The sequence below is a fragment of the Schistocerca piceifrons genome, chromosome 2 (assembly GCF_021461385.2).
Source record: "Schistocerca piceifrons isolate TAMUIC-IGC-003096 chromosome 2, iqSchPice1.1, whole genome shotgun sequence".
In the NCBI taxonomy this organism is placed as follows: domain Eukaryota; kingdom Metazoa; phylum Arthropoda; class Insecta; order Orthoptera; family Acrididae; genus Schistocerca; species Schistocerca piceifrons.
The window spans coordinates 662,780,936-662,795,580 of NC_060139.1; the positions used below are offsets into that span (position 1 = coordinate 662,780,936).

The 14,645-nt window shown below is 42.7% G+C and overlaps 1 protein-coding gene and 1 non-coding gene across 2 annotated transcripts in view; one reads left to right on the top strand and one right to left on the bottom strand.

The window, feature by feature from the left end:
• Positions 1 to 14,645, bottom strand: part of LOC124777018 — a 123,832-nt gene that overhangs the window by 62,336 nt on the left and 46,851 nt on the right. The window lies entirely within an intron of this gene.
• Trnar-gcg lies at positions 7,318 to 7,392 on the top strand. The gene has a single exon. It is a non-coding gene; the product is annotated as a tRNA-Arg (tRNA).

The following is a 14,645-nucleotide window of genomic DNA, read 5'->3' on the forward strand; positions in this document are numbered from 1 at the left end:
CGTACTGCATCTGCAATAGTTGTTTAAGCAGTATTTTCATAGAAAGAAGGGTTATTGCGATAACAAACTGAATACATCATAATCAAGTTATTACTCTGTAACGGGCTGCCGTAGACTACAGGTCCCGTATACCAAAACACTCGGAAGGTATCTCTAGACAACCTTTAAAAATTTGTCGATGGAATTCTTGTTCATGTCGTGTAACGGAGGATGTTTACCTGAGGAAATATTAAAATGTTCTATTATAAAGAAGAAGAACTACACATAGAACCTTGTAAGTTTCCAACAAAAACGCAGTACCTGTATGGTTTTCCAGTGCTAGCGCGTTACCTTCAGTTTCGCTCACATGCTATAAGAAACAGAAGTTCCTCAGGATACGCGCTGAAATATAAAGGCAGCAGCATGTGTGTCCTCCCACCAGTTCTCATTGTTTTCCAACTCAAGGGTCGCGTTACGCCGTCGCCCTCGACTGGTATCACTGGCACAAGCGGGCTTTATTGCCAGCCCATTGTACTGCCGTGGATCCGCAGTGTCATTACTTATGACGTCACGGATTATTATATGTGTAAATTTGTCGTCTTGAAATATGCGTCTGTAGATAAGATACGATTGGAGTGGTGCTTCGAGATAAGACTGAGATGCGTTATGCATAATGCAGATTTCTCTAAATCATTCTTACTTTTCTAGTTCGACCACGCTGGATGACACAGAGAAGTTTTACCTACCACTCTTGATTGTCCTTAGTTACTTTCTTCCCCATTTATCGTTTTAATATCCTCTCATAACTTAATTCGTCATTTTATTTCAAAACAATATTCCCTCACACCTACATTTATAAGGCTTCTGAAGCCTTCGCATCTTGTAGCGCCCCTCCTCGCTAAACAGCTCCCTAAACTTTTCCTCACCAGTCAGAATGAATTTTCAGTCTTTAAACTTTCTGGTTTATTACTACTATGTGATGGTCCGGGACCCGAACTCAGAAACTCACCTCCCGTGGTCAGTGTTATAACATTACCTATAATTTTAATTCACATGTGGCCAGGGGTTAGATAAATAATTAACTGTTATTACTTGCTTTACTACTCCTACACCTTAAGGAAATAATCTGCTGAAGTAAGTAAGTATGAATATAAACAAGGCCTAATATGCAAGCGCCTTGAAATTAAGTTATTTCATGACAAGGAAAGTCCTCATTTAAGTTCAGTTCAGTTAAAACCGTAAGACAGTAATTGTAAGATAGTAATTAATGGTTCTCGAGGATCCCGTTGTGTAGGAGCAGCTGAAGATCTCCGCCTGTAGCCTGTAAATTGCTGGTAGTACGAACGTCTTTGCATAGAAGCCTCGGAAAGTGGTCCAGAGCGTTACAGTTATCATCTGGTTCGATCATGTGTAGTCGGACAACCGATTACTTCGATCATCTGTAAAAACACCTCCCGGTGTAGCCTCATACTGTGATGCAAGTTCGACATCAAACATCACGAACCAAATATCCGAAGATCGTACAGAAGTCTTGCACGAACTTTCACTCTTGGAAATGCACCGTTTATAAAATGAATCTTATTTAAATATCTTTCAACACTGTTTTATATCCTTCAGGGAAATTACAGTCTCGTTTCTTCAGTACTTTTAACTTATTGGTCACAATAGCAAAGTAAAATAAAATTGCCTTTATTGGCGGACGTCAATGGGTTACAGTTCTACAAGTACTTTCAGAAAAAAACTTCGTGACACTTAAATCTATAGTCGATGTCAACAAATTTCTCTTCTTCAGAAACGCTTTCCTTGCCATCGCCAGTCTAAATTTTATATCCTCTCTACTTCGGCCACCATCAGTTATTTTGCTCCCCAAATAGCAAAACTCAGCTATTACTTCAAGTGCCTCATTTCCTTATCTAATTCTCTCAGTGTCACGTGATTTCATTCGATTACATTCCATTATCCTCATTTGCTCTCGTTGATGTTCGTCTAATGTTTTCCTTTCAAGACACTGTCCATTCCGTTCAGTTGTACTTCCAGGTCCTTTTCTGTCTCTGACAGAATTACAATGTCGTCGGAAAACCTCAGAGTTTTTATTTTTTCTCCATGGATTTTTATTCCTACTCCAAATTTTTCTTTTGTTTCCTTTACTGCTTGCTCAACATGTCGATTGAATAACATCGGGGATAGGCTACGACCCCGTCTCACTCTCTACTCAACCACTGTTTCCCTTTCGTGCCTCTCAATTTTTATAACTGCCGTCTGGTTTTTGTACAAATTGTAAATAGCCTTTCGCTCCCTGTATTTTACCCCCGCCACCTTCAGAATTTGAAAGAGAGTATTCCAGCCAACATTGTCAAAAGCTTTCTCTAAGTCTACAAATGCTAGATACGTAGATTTGCGCCTCCTTAATCTATTTTCTAAGATAAGTCGTAGGGTCAGTATTACCTCACGTGTTCCAACATTTCTACGGAATCCAAACTGATCTTCCCCAGGATCGGCGTCTATCAGTTTTTCCATTCGTCTGTACAGAATTCGTGTTAGTATTTTGCAGCCGTGACTTATTAAACTGATAGTTTGGTAATTTTCACGCCCATCATTCGAAATTATTATATTATTCTTGAAGTCTAAGGGTGTTTCGCCTGTCTCATACATCTTCCTCACCAGATGGAAGACTTTTTTCATGGTTGGCTCTCCCCAGGCTACCAGTAGTTATAATGGAATGTTGTCTACTCCTGGGGCCTTGTTTCGACTTAGGTTTTTCAGTGCTCTGTCAAATTCTTCATGCAGTATCATATCTCCCATTTCATCTCCCTCTACTTCCTCTTCCATTCTCATAATATTGCCTTCAAGTGCATCTCACTTGCCTAGACCCTCTACATACTCCTTCCACCTTTCTGCTTTTTCCTTCTGTGCTTAGGACTGGTTTCCATATGAGCTTTTGACATTCATATAGGTGGTTCTCTCTAATTTTACTGTTTGCAGTATCTTTCTGCAAATTATATACACTTCTAAAGCCTTACATTTGTCATCTAACAATTCCCCTTAGCCATTTTGCACTTGCTGTCAATCTCATACTTTTTGACGTGTGTGTTCCCTTTCGCTTGCTTCATTTATTGTATTTTTTTTCTCCTTTGAACGTTCAAACTGAATGTCTCTTGCGATATCCAAGGTTTTCTACTAAGCCTCGTATTTTTACCTATTTGATCCTCTGCTGCGTTCTCTATTTCATCTCTCAAAGGTCCCCATTTGTCTTCAACTGTATTGCGTTTCCCTTTTCTAGTCAATCGTTGCCTAATGCGCCCTATGAAACTTTCAATAATCTCTGGTTCTTTGAGTTTATCTAGGTACCATTTCCACAATTTCCCATCTTCATGCAATTTCTTCAGTTTTAATCTACAGTTCATAACCAATAAATTGTGGTCAGAGTATACATCTGCCCCTGGAAATGTCTTACAATTTAAAGTCTGGTTCCATAATCTCTGTCTTACCGTTACATAATCAGTGTGAAACCTTTTGGTGTCTCCAGGACTCGTCCATGTATAAAATCTTCTTTCATGATTCTTAAACCAAATGTTAGCGAAGATTAAATTATGCTATGTGCACAATTCTACCAGGCGGCAACCCGTTTCATTCCTTTCCCCCAGTCAATATTCACCTACTATTTTTTCTTCTCTTCTTTTTCCTACTTTTGAATTCCGGTCCCTCAAGACTATTAAATTTTCGTCTCCCTTAACTATCTGAATAAACTGTTTTATCTCGTCACCAATTTCTTCAGCCTCTTCATCATCTCCTGAACTAGTTGGGGCGTGGTCTGCATGTCTCCATTGGCTACAATAACGCGTTCGCTAAGCTATTCATAGAAGCTTACCCACATTCCTATTTTCTTATTATTGAACCTACTCCTGCGTTGCCCCACTTCGATTTTGTATTTAGAATCCTATATTCGCCTGACCACAAGGTCTGCTCCTCCTGCGACCGAACTTCACTAATTCACCCTGCATCTAACTTTACGCTGTCCATTTTCCTTTTTAAATCTTCTAACCTACCTGTCCGATTACAGAATCTGACGTACCACGGCAGTTTTGTGTCTGCTGATAACGTTATCCTCCCGAGTAGCCTCGCCCCGAGATCCGAAACGGTGACTCTTTTATTTCCGGAATATTTTGTCCAAGAGGATTCCATCATATTTAACCATACAGTAGAGCTGAATGCCTTCGGGAAAGATTACGGCTGTAGTTTCCCCTTGCTTTCAGTAGTTCGCAGCACCAGCATAGCACTGCCGTTTTGGTTAGGCCAGATCAGTAAGTCATCCAGACTGTTGCCCTTGCAACTACTGAAAAGGATACTGCTCCTCTTTAGGAACCACACGTTAGTCTGGCCTCTCAACAGATGCCCTTCCATTGTGGTTGCACCTACTGTACCGCTGTCTGTATCACTGAGGCATGCAAACCTCCCCACCAGCAGCAAGATCCATGGTTCGTAGGGGAGACCATGATATAGATACCCATGTCGGTACCAATGACGTGTGTCGCTTTGGACTGGAGGAGATTCTCTCTGGTTTCAGACGGCTAGTGGAAATGGCAAGGACTGACAGTCTTGCTTCAGAGATTAGGCAGGACTCACCAGCTGCAGCATCGTCGACAGAAACGACTGTTGTCCTTTGATACAGAGCCGAGTGGAGGGTCTGAATCAGAGGCTCAGGCGGTTCTTTGACCGTGTAGACTGCAGATTCCTTGAGTTGCGCCATCGGGTGGTGGGTTTCCGTGTTCCACTTAATAGGTCGGGAGTCCACAACACACAGGAAGCGGCTACACAGGTAGCGTTGGCTGTGTGGAAGGGACTGGGCGGTTTTTTATATTAGAGGGTCTCAGGGAACCACAGAAAGGGCGTCTGTCTAAAAGGGGACAGGTAAAAGACAGTAAGGTAGTTGTAGAAACGATCGGTATTGTAGTTGTAAAATGTCGTAGCTGTGTTGGGAAAGAACCAGAGCTCCAAGCCCTAATAGAAAGCATTGGAGCTCAAATAATTATACGTACAGAAAGCTGGGTAAAGCCGGAAATAAGATCAGCCATAATGTTTTCAAACTATCTAACAGTGTTCACGAAGGATAGACTAAATACAGTGGGTGATGGAGTATTTATTGCTGTCAGAAGTAGTTTGCCTTGTAGTAAAATTGAAGTAGGTAGTTCCTGCGAAATAGTATGGGTAGAGGTTATACTTGACAATCGGACTAAACTATTAACTGGATCGTTTCACCGAAACCCTGACTCAGAAGATATAGTTGTTGGTTCAAAGAAAACTTGAGTCTCATTTCGAATAAGTACCCCACGCTCATACAATTATAGTAGGTGGTGACTTTAATCTACCCTCGATATGCTGGAAAAATTACACTTTTAAAGCCGGCGGCAGGCATAAAAACGTAATCCGAAATTCTACTGAATGCTTTCTCAGAAAATTATTTTTAACAATTAGTTCATGAGCCTACTCGAAGCGTAAATGGTTGCGAAAACATACTTGACCACTTAGCAACCAATAATCCTGAACGACTAGGGAGTATCATGACGAATACAGGGATTAGCGACCACAAGGCAGTTGCTGCTAGGTTGAATAGCGTAACACCTATAACCATAAAAAAGAAACGCAAAGTACGTAGATAATACTGCGGGTAGATCAAACCAAAAACTGCGATTCATTGGCAGAACACTTGGAAAGTGCAACAGGTCTACTAACTGCTTACACCACGCTCGTCTGCCCTATTCTGGAGTATTGCTGTTCGGTGTAAGATCCGTATCAGTTGGGACTGACGGATGATATTGAAAAAGTTCAAAGAAGGGCGACTCGTTTTGTATTATCGCGAAATAGGAGAGATAGTGCCACAGACATGATACGTTAATTGAATCATTAAAACAAAGGCGTTTTTCGTTGTGACGGGACCTTCTCATGAAATTTCAATCACCAGTTTTCTCCTCCGATTGCTAAAACATTCTGTTGGCACCCACCTACATATGGAAAAATGATCATCACGATATAATAACAGAAATCATTGCTCGCACAGAAAAATTTAAGTGCTCGTTTCTCTCGCGCACCTTTCCAGAGTGGAACGGTAGAGAGACAGTTTGAAGGTGTTTCATTGAACCCATTGCCAGGCACTTAATTGTGAATAGCGGAGTAATCACGTAGATGTGGAGAGATGTAGATGTAATATAATCAATAAAGTCATATTTAAATTATGAAGAAATATTTATTGTTTTTAATGAATTATTCTACCAGATTCAATATATGTTTTAAATTTGTCTGATAAACGTAACTCAAAAACTTAAGTCTCTGTATCAGATCTCACCTTCACTATGAATGTTATATACATTATTTTCATAATGAGATTTTCACTCTGCAGCGGAGTGTGCGCTGATATGAAACTTCCTGGCAGATTAAAACTGTGTGCCCCACCGAGACTCGAAATCGGGACCCTTCCCTTTCACGGGCAAGTGCTCTACCAACTGAGCTACCGAAGCACGACTCACGCCCGGTACTCACAGCTTTACAGCGCACACTCCGCTGCAGAGTGAAAATCTCATTCTGGAAACATCCCCCAGGCTGGGGCTAAGCCATGTCTCCGCAATATCCTTTCTTTCAGGAGTGCTAGTTCTGCAAGGTTCGCAGGAGAGCTTCTGTAAAGTTTGGAAGGTAGGAGACGAGGTACTGGCAGAAGTAAAGCTGTGAGTACCTGGCGTGAGTCGTGCTTCGGTAGCTCAGTTGGTAGAGCACTTGCCCGCGAAAGGCAAAGGTCCCGAGTTCGAGTCTCGGTCGGGCTCACAGTTTTAATCCGCAAGGAAGTTTCATATCAGCGCACACTCCGCTGCAGAGTGAAAATCTCATTCTGGAAACATCCCCCAGGCTGGGGCTAAGCCATGTCTCCGCAATATCCTTTCTTTCAGGAGTGCTAGTTCTGCAAGGTTCGCAGGAGAGCTTCTGTAAAGTTTGGAAGGTAGGAGACGAGGTACTAGCAGAAGTAAAGCTGTGAGTACCGGGCGTGAGTCGTGCTTTGGTAGCTCAGTTGGTAGAGCACTTGCCCGCGAAAGGCAAAGGTCCCGAGTTCGAGTCTCGGTCGGGCACACAGTTTTAATCTACTAGGAAGTTTCATATCAGCGCACACTCCGCTGCAGAGTGAAAATCTCATTCTGGAAACATCCCCCAGGCTGTGGCTAAGCCATGTCTCCGCAATATCCTTTCTTTCAGGAGTGCTAGTTCTGCAAGGTTCGCAGGAGAGCTTCTGTAAAGTTTGGAAGGTAGGAGACGAGGTACTGCCAGAAGTAAAGCTGTGAGTACCGGCGTGAGTCGTGCTTCGGTAGCTCAGTTGGTAGAGCACTTGCCTGCGAAACGCAAAGGTCCCGAGTTCGAGTCTCGGTCGGGCACATAGTTTTAATCTGCCAGGAAGTTTCATATCAGCGCACACTCCGCTGCAGAGTGAAAATCTCATTCTGGAAACATCCCCCAGGCTGTGGCTAAGCCATGTCTCCGCAATATCCTTTCTTTCAGGAGTGCTAGTTCTGCTAGGTTCGCAGGAGAGCTTCTGTAAAGTTTGGAAGGTAGGAGACGAGGTACTAGCAGAAGTAAAGCTGTGAGTACCGGGCGTGAGTCGTGCTTCGGTAGCTCAGTTGGTAGAGCACTTGCCCGCGAAAGGCAAAGGTCCCGAATTCGAGTCTCGGTCGGGCACACAGTTTTAATCTGCCAGGAAGTTTCATTATTTTCATGTTCAGGGCTTTACTTAACACATCAATATGTCATTAATAAGTATGTTGATAGTAAAAGTCAACAACAACGAACTTCTTGTGCATTTTTTATTTTTTTATGGTTCTCTGATGTGGGTGATACACGCTGTTGAATGTGCATTTATGCTGCTTAGAGTGTTAAAAGGTATCTTCAGGTTCTAGACCCTACTTACACATCAGCAGCTCTTTAAAAAGTATGTTGTTAATATTCAATAATAATTAAGTTTTTGGGGGTTGGAATAAAGAACATCTCTCCCCTGTAGTGGCTATAAATCTTGCCGACATGTACGACAGTCAGAGCAACGTGTGTGTACTGGATTTGTATCTAAATAAATAACCGCCACTACACTTATGCGCATTGTCCGTGTGGGAAGACACACATTTCGCTAGCTGGAATACGATATCGTGGCTGGTCCACTCTCAATCATCACATGAGGAGACTGGGAGAGGGGACACTGAGGAATTGGACAATGCTGTGGTTAAGTCCTGATTCTCTCAGTACCTATGAGTTGTTGGTTGTTGTGTCTGTCTGCGAAGCAGCTGCGTCAGTTTCATATATGATCTGATCGATAATGTGTTGGAAGCTCTGTGACTCTGTCAGGATCGTTAATTCTCACAAAAACGATATGCATTAAAAAGACTGATACCACTATGCTGCCACCACTGTATATCCAGTGTAATGATCATATAAGTACGGTAATGGCGATTAAGACACGTACAGAAACATATATAGAACTGATTCGATATCGATGAATTGCTTGTGTTATGTCCACGATTTTCTTGTTTCAGTCCTCGGATATTGAAGATAAAGCAGCGAGGCTTCTTCAGTCATTTCTCTGGGGAAATATTTCCTTATGTTCTCGTCATTAAAAACAACTATAACTGGTATAGCGCTCATAAAAGAGATTATGTTATGTACAGAGGCACTTTGACACTCAATTTCTTTCTCAACAATTGTGTTACAGCTGAATAGGAAAGGAAGGTGATACTAAACTGCTACATGTCGATGGCTGAGTTTTAATGGAGGGAGTGTGAAATGCGAAAATATGGGGACAAGTGGTATCATACACAATGGAGTGGCGTACAAAACATGTTTTCAGCTGATCACAGCATCACACGCGTTTCTCATCAAATAATTACGACGATAAAGATATTCATCCCATTCGCCAAGAATTGCTGACAGCTATAAAGCAAACAAAATCAGGTAGTTGAAAATGCTATGTATCATGTACTGGGAGATTCGTAAATGATGAGAAAATAGGGGCAGGGGAAGGGGAGGGGGCAAGCGATACTCTAACATTACCACTTGTAAGTGCTGTGAGCTAACGTACGGCAAGATTGGTGCATTAAAGGTGACTGGTGGACCACCTCCTATTGCACTGCTCTGTGCAGGTTGTAAAAGGGGTGGAATAAAATAAATGGTTGTTCTATATTTCTTCTTACTTTTGCTGTATAAAATATGTGACTGATTTAGCCCAGACAGTTGGTAATGAGGAACACGCATCTGTTTCTGCTTGAAGGTGCCACACTGACATTACTAATCCAACAGCACATCTTTAAGGCGTTTTGAATTAGATGGAAATCATGCACCGAGAGAGACTGTTGAGAGACATTCAGCAGTAGAAGTTGTGTCTTCTGTTTACCGATAAACTTGTTAGGTTAAATGTTTCTTTGACACTATAAGAATGAAGCTATAATCATAGTGCACAAATTTCTTCTTTAAAAATTACATTACCGGTTTGATACACTTACGACTTCTGAATTTATATCAGCCATACGATCGTCGTGTCACAGCAGGACAGATTGCAAGAATCTTTGACAATTTGTACCCTGGTGTAGTTTTTATCTATTCTACATTAGGACATGGAATGAACAGTTGGGCAAGGATGGACGTAACTTGTAGTGATTTAATTGTGCCACCATTGCCTCGGTTGACTGGTCTCATTCTTTTTCGTAATTGTTGTCAGATGTATGGTCACTGTTCCCGTTATACACACATCAAAAAAAGTTTTGCATCACCCCGGTTCCCAGAACTCCTCAAGATAGACGTTGACTGTGGGTATTGTAACACAGATACTGTCCCTTTGACTGTTCAGAGATGTCACTAAACCAGCCCAAAGATATAAACAACCATGCATGACCAGGGCCTATTAGACAGCGGGGTCCGACAGCCGATCAGTTTCAGCCATTCCACCAGGAAGGAGGTACACGGCTCTTGTTGTCTGTAGTTTAACCTTGCCTAGACGGTCAACACCCCGGTTCGATCACGTCCGCATTGTTACTTTGGGCCAGGAAGGGCACTCAACAAGGGAAGTGGCCAGGCGTCTCGGAGTGAACCAAAGCGATGTTGTTAGGACATGGAGGAGATACAGAGAGACAGGAACTGTCGATGACATGCCTCGCTCAGGCCACCCAAAGGCTACTACTGCAGTGGATGACAGCTACCTACGGATTACGCCTCAGAGGAACCCTGACAGCAACGCCACCATGTTGAATAATGCTTTTCGTGGAGCCACACGACGTCGTGTTACGACTCAAACTGTGCGCAATAGGCTGCATGACGTGCAACTTCACTCCCGACGTGCATGGCGCGGTCCATCTTTGCACCTACGTCACCATGCAGCGCGGTACAGATGGGTCCAACAACATGCTGAATGGACCGCTCAGGATTGGCATCACGTTCTCTTCACCGATGAGTGTCGTATATGCCTCCAACTAGACAATCGTCGGAGACGTGTTTATAGGCAACCTGGTGAGGCTGAACGCCTTAGTCACACTGTCCAGGGAGTGCAGCAAGGTGAAGGTTCCCTGCTGTTTTCGGGTGGCATTATGTGGGGCCGATATACGCCGCTGGTTGTGATGGAAGGCGCTGTGACGGCTGTACGATACGTGAACACCATCCTCCGACCGTTAGTGCAACCATATCGGCAGCATACTGGCGAGGCATTCGTCTTCATGGACGACAATTCGCGCCACCATCGCGCACACCTTGAGAATGTCTTCCTTCAGGATAACGACATCGCTCGTCTGATGGTTTTGTGGACTACTTTGTTTCTTGTTTATTTGGTTTTTTAAGTTGTATTTGTGTTTGTTTGTTTGTGGTGTGTGTGTGTGTGTGTGTGTGTGTGTGTGTGTGTGTATGTGAGTATGTGTGTGTCGTTCAGAGTGTTAAGCTGAAAAGTCGAGGCATGGTCTCGGGTTCTTCAACCTTTTACAGATCTGACCGGATGTAGGGGGTGCAATATGTTGTATTATTGCTGGTTAGGCTTTATGGGCTGAAGACTGAAAGAAAGACTGGATTCTCATTGACAGAACCGCTGCATAGCATCATTCAGAGGCCTAAGAGTTGAAAAAAGAAAAGAAAAAGAGGGCAAGTATACTGTAGAATTACGATCTTCAACAGCACCCATAGAATGAAATAACACCCCCTTTAAATAACACAATGGCATAAATGATTCGGTTAGACTCATGAAACGGAAATAAACACGTACGGTGGCATAACTCGTATATATCCATTCTATGAAGGGGCAGCAGACAAGTTTCTGCAAGAGTCCAATAATCCGATAATCTCAACAAGCAAAAGGACATACATGGTAATGACCTAAGATCTAATATGTATAGTGAAGTGAAGCTATATCCTTAATTCCTAGGGCTCATCGAATAGAGTGCATATGGTAAATGAAAATCGCGTTTGAAGAACGCTTAACCACGCGTAGATCATTAGACGAATGCGCAGTGTTAATACTAGTGTGGAAAGCACAAAATCCGGTCACATGCAGTCTTCTACGCTAAAGATCAAGGATTGCTAATTTTATAGAGAACGTACTCCATTACGAGGTGGCTTAAAAAATTAAGTTGCACATTATCATGGCTAGGTAAGTAACTTTTATTGAATGCTGCACTGTACCTCAAAGTGACTCGGATGCGTGACACTATTTTTCAATATAGTCAACAAGTATCTGTAAGCAGTAGTCGGAACGTCGTACCAATCATTCAACTTCTCGACGATGATGTTCCTTCGGATTGCGGAGAAAATGCAAACGGCATGGTGTAAGATCTGGACAACCCGATCACTTCACCCACGTCGGTGCCGCGTTTTACCATTTTACCAAGGCGGGATTCGACGATGCATTTGGTCCATAAATCGCCAGAATTTAACAGCGAATCTGTGTGCAATACAGACGTTTTCTCACAAGAATCGTGTAGTCCCTCGTTCTTCATTTATGGAGTGCGTTTCAACTTTCTGCGACGTTTCGCTCGCGCTCTGTGCTGCACCTGTTATTCGCACCGCAGCAGAACTGTGCCCGCAGGAAAACACGGAACTGTTCTCTCTTCTGAAAACGCACCACTCTTGTTGCGCAAGGGTCTTAGTGTGGGACGAAATGTGTAACTTACTTTCTGAAGACTTTATGTACATGGAGATGTAACTGCCTGGATGAGTGGATCCTCGTGCCGGATGAGTGCAAGAACGACGATGCCATACACTGAAAAGTACTCGAACCAACATACTACTCCATCACTTACTTAAGTGCATACTAACTTGCATTTATCTACCAATGTTGTGTCTGTTCTGTATTGTACAGCAACAACGAAACAGCAAGATCATGACGAAGCGTTCTTGAGAAACACATGGCAACCATATTTTCTGTACGCATGACAATGGGTGACAAATGGCTGACAGTTCGTGGTCTTATGTGGTAGGAACTTGTCCACGTCACCGTGATTCTTTATTCACTACGGTACGAGCCTGTTTAACTTACTCGTTTATTGCTCTTCGCCTTTTGTCTCATAATATCTTATCTCGACCGAAATAGTCTCTGAGCTGTTGTTTCTACCATTAAGAAGAGGCCTTCGTTAACATTCTTAGTCACTCATTATTCTGTGCAAGAGTAATGTACCGCAGTGATAAAGTTACTGGAGCAGTGTAGAAAATACATAGGGTCCAATCCCAGTTCGGTTGTCCTGATTTCAGTTTGTCTCGATTTTCCTGAATTATTTCAGGTGAATCGCCGGATATTTCCTTCAACACAATCACGTCTATTTTCCTGCTCCGTACTTCTCTAACGGAGTTGCTTCTCTTCGGTGTTCATAGCTTCATTATCCTTCCTCGGAGAAATTTTTGTCCCTATAAATCTGCTAGAATAAATAGTTTGTGTCAGGATACTTGATCTATCAAAAGACAGACCGCTAATAAGTGGGCAAAGCGTAAATTTCTCGGCCTAGCCCTTCGCGTGTTTAGGTCAAAGCACTATTGCCAATTCCTTTTCTTTATTTCGACGAGTGGATTACATCCTTAAATTCGATGTCTGCAATTCACCTGTCAATCGCTGTCATAAACGTTTATACGACTCAAAATATTTTCCAGGCATAAATTTCTTTGGAGGTAAGGATACGCGAAAGGTCAGGGTTAAAAACTCGTAAACAGGGTGAAAGCTTTATTTCCATTTCAAATCGCTTAGTGTTCCCATTCTCAAAGTATGTTTGTTAGCAGGCGTGTTGTGATGGATACAGATGAATTTCTTATTTTGTGATCCGGGCCTCTTGTAAACTATTTAATCATCGAATTGAGCCGGAAAGTTGTGTGATAGTAACCAACTTGCAATATAATGAAGGAGGATAATCTCAAAAATTAAATGGATGTAAACTTTGTGGATAATCGATTTTCACGTTAGCCCTGGTGACCTGACGATGATAAAAAAGGATCAATGAAGTCTTCCCAAGATTCCATTTACGAAATTTATCGGACGGATGTTGGTTGTTAAGGGCGACCTCAGTGTTCACTAACACTTCCTCTTAATCTACATCTACTTTCTGGAACTTGTGTTGTGCTCATATATTGTGACGATATTTTGGAACGAAAATCTCGTTTATAAGAACAAGAATTCCTAGAGATCTTACGAAATCCAGTCGCTTTTTTCCTCCATGAGAAACACAGTACTGTAGACATCAGCTCTCCGATTGGTGCGATGCTCCTTGATTTCAGGAAGAGGCATAACTCCGTCCAGCAGTGCCGTATGAGCTTACCGTGTATCGGACCAGACCTGCAACTGCATCCACGTCCTTTTTGTATACAGAACTCAACACGCCACTCTTAACGGAACAAAATCAGCAGATGGAAAGGCAATTTCAGGAGTATGCAACGGAAGTGTGATAGGACCGTTATTGTTTACAACATACACTCTACAGTGAAAAAGAACGACGCACCACGAAAGAATTATCCGAATGGAACGAAAATCGCTATATGTGATGTATATGTACAGGTAAACAAATGATTACAATTTCAGAAAAATCTAGATAATTTATTGGCGTTGGCTGAGGAGTTGATGGATGTCTTCCTGGGGGATACTGTGCCAAATTATATCCAACTGGCCCTGTTACATCGTCAGAATCCCAAGTTGGTCGGAGGGCCCTCCCCATAATGCTCCAGCCGTTCTCAGTTGAGGAGATATGTCTCTGGCGACCTAGTTGGCAAGGAAGGGTTTGGCAAGTACGAAGAAAAGCAGTGGAAACTCTCGCCGCGGACGGTGGGCATTACTTCGCTGGAATGGAAGTCCAGGGTGGCCTGCAACGAAGGGCAACAAAACAGGGCATAGAATATCGTTGTCGTAGGACGTGCTGTAACGTTGTTGCTCATAACAACCAAAGCGGGCCTGCTATGAAAAGAAATGACAGCTCAGACCATCACTCCTGGTTGTTGGGCTGTATTGCCGGCGACATTCAAGTTGGTATCCACTGTTCTCCGCAGATTTTCCATACACGTCTTCGTTGGTCATAGGGGCTGATTTCGAAGCGGGACATATCTCTGAAAACAGTTGTACTTTAGTCAAAGGGATTCCAGACTGACCAGCTGAAAATGTGTTTTGTAAGTTATTTCTTCTTGGATGATTCCACTTTCCC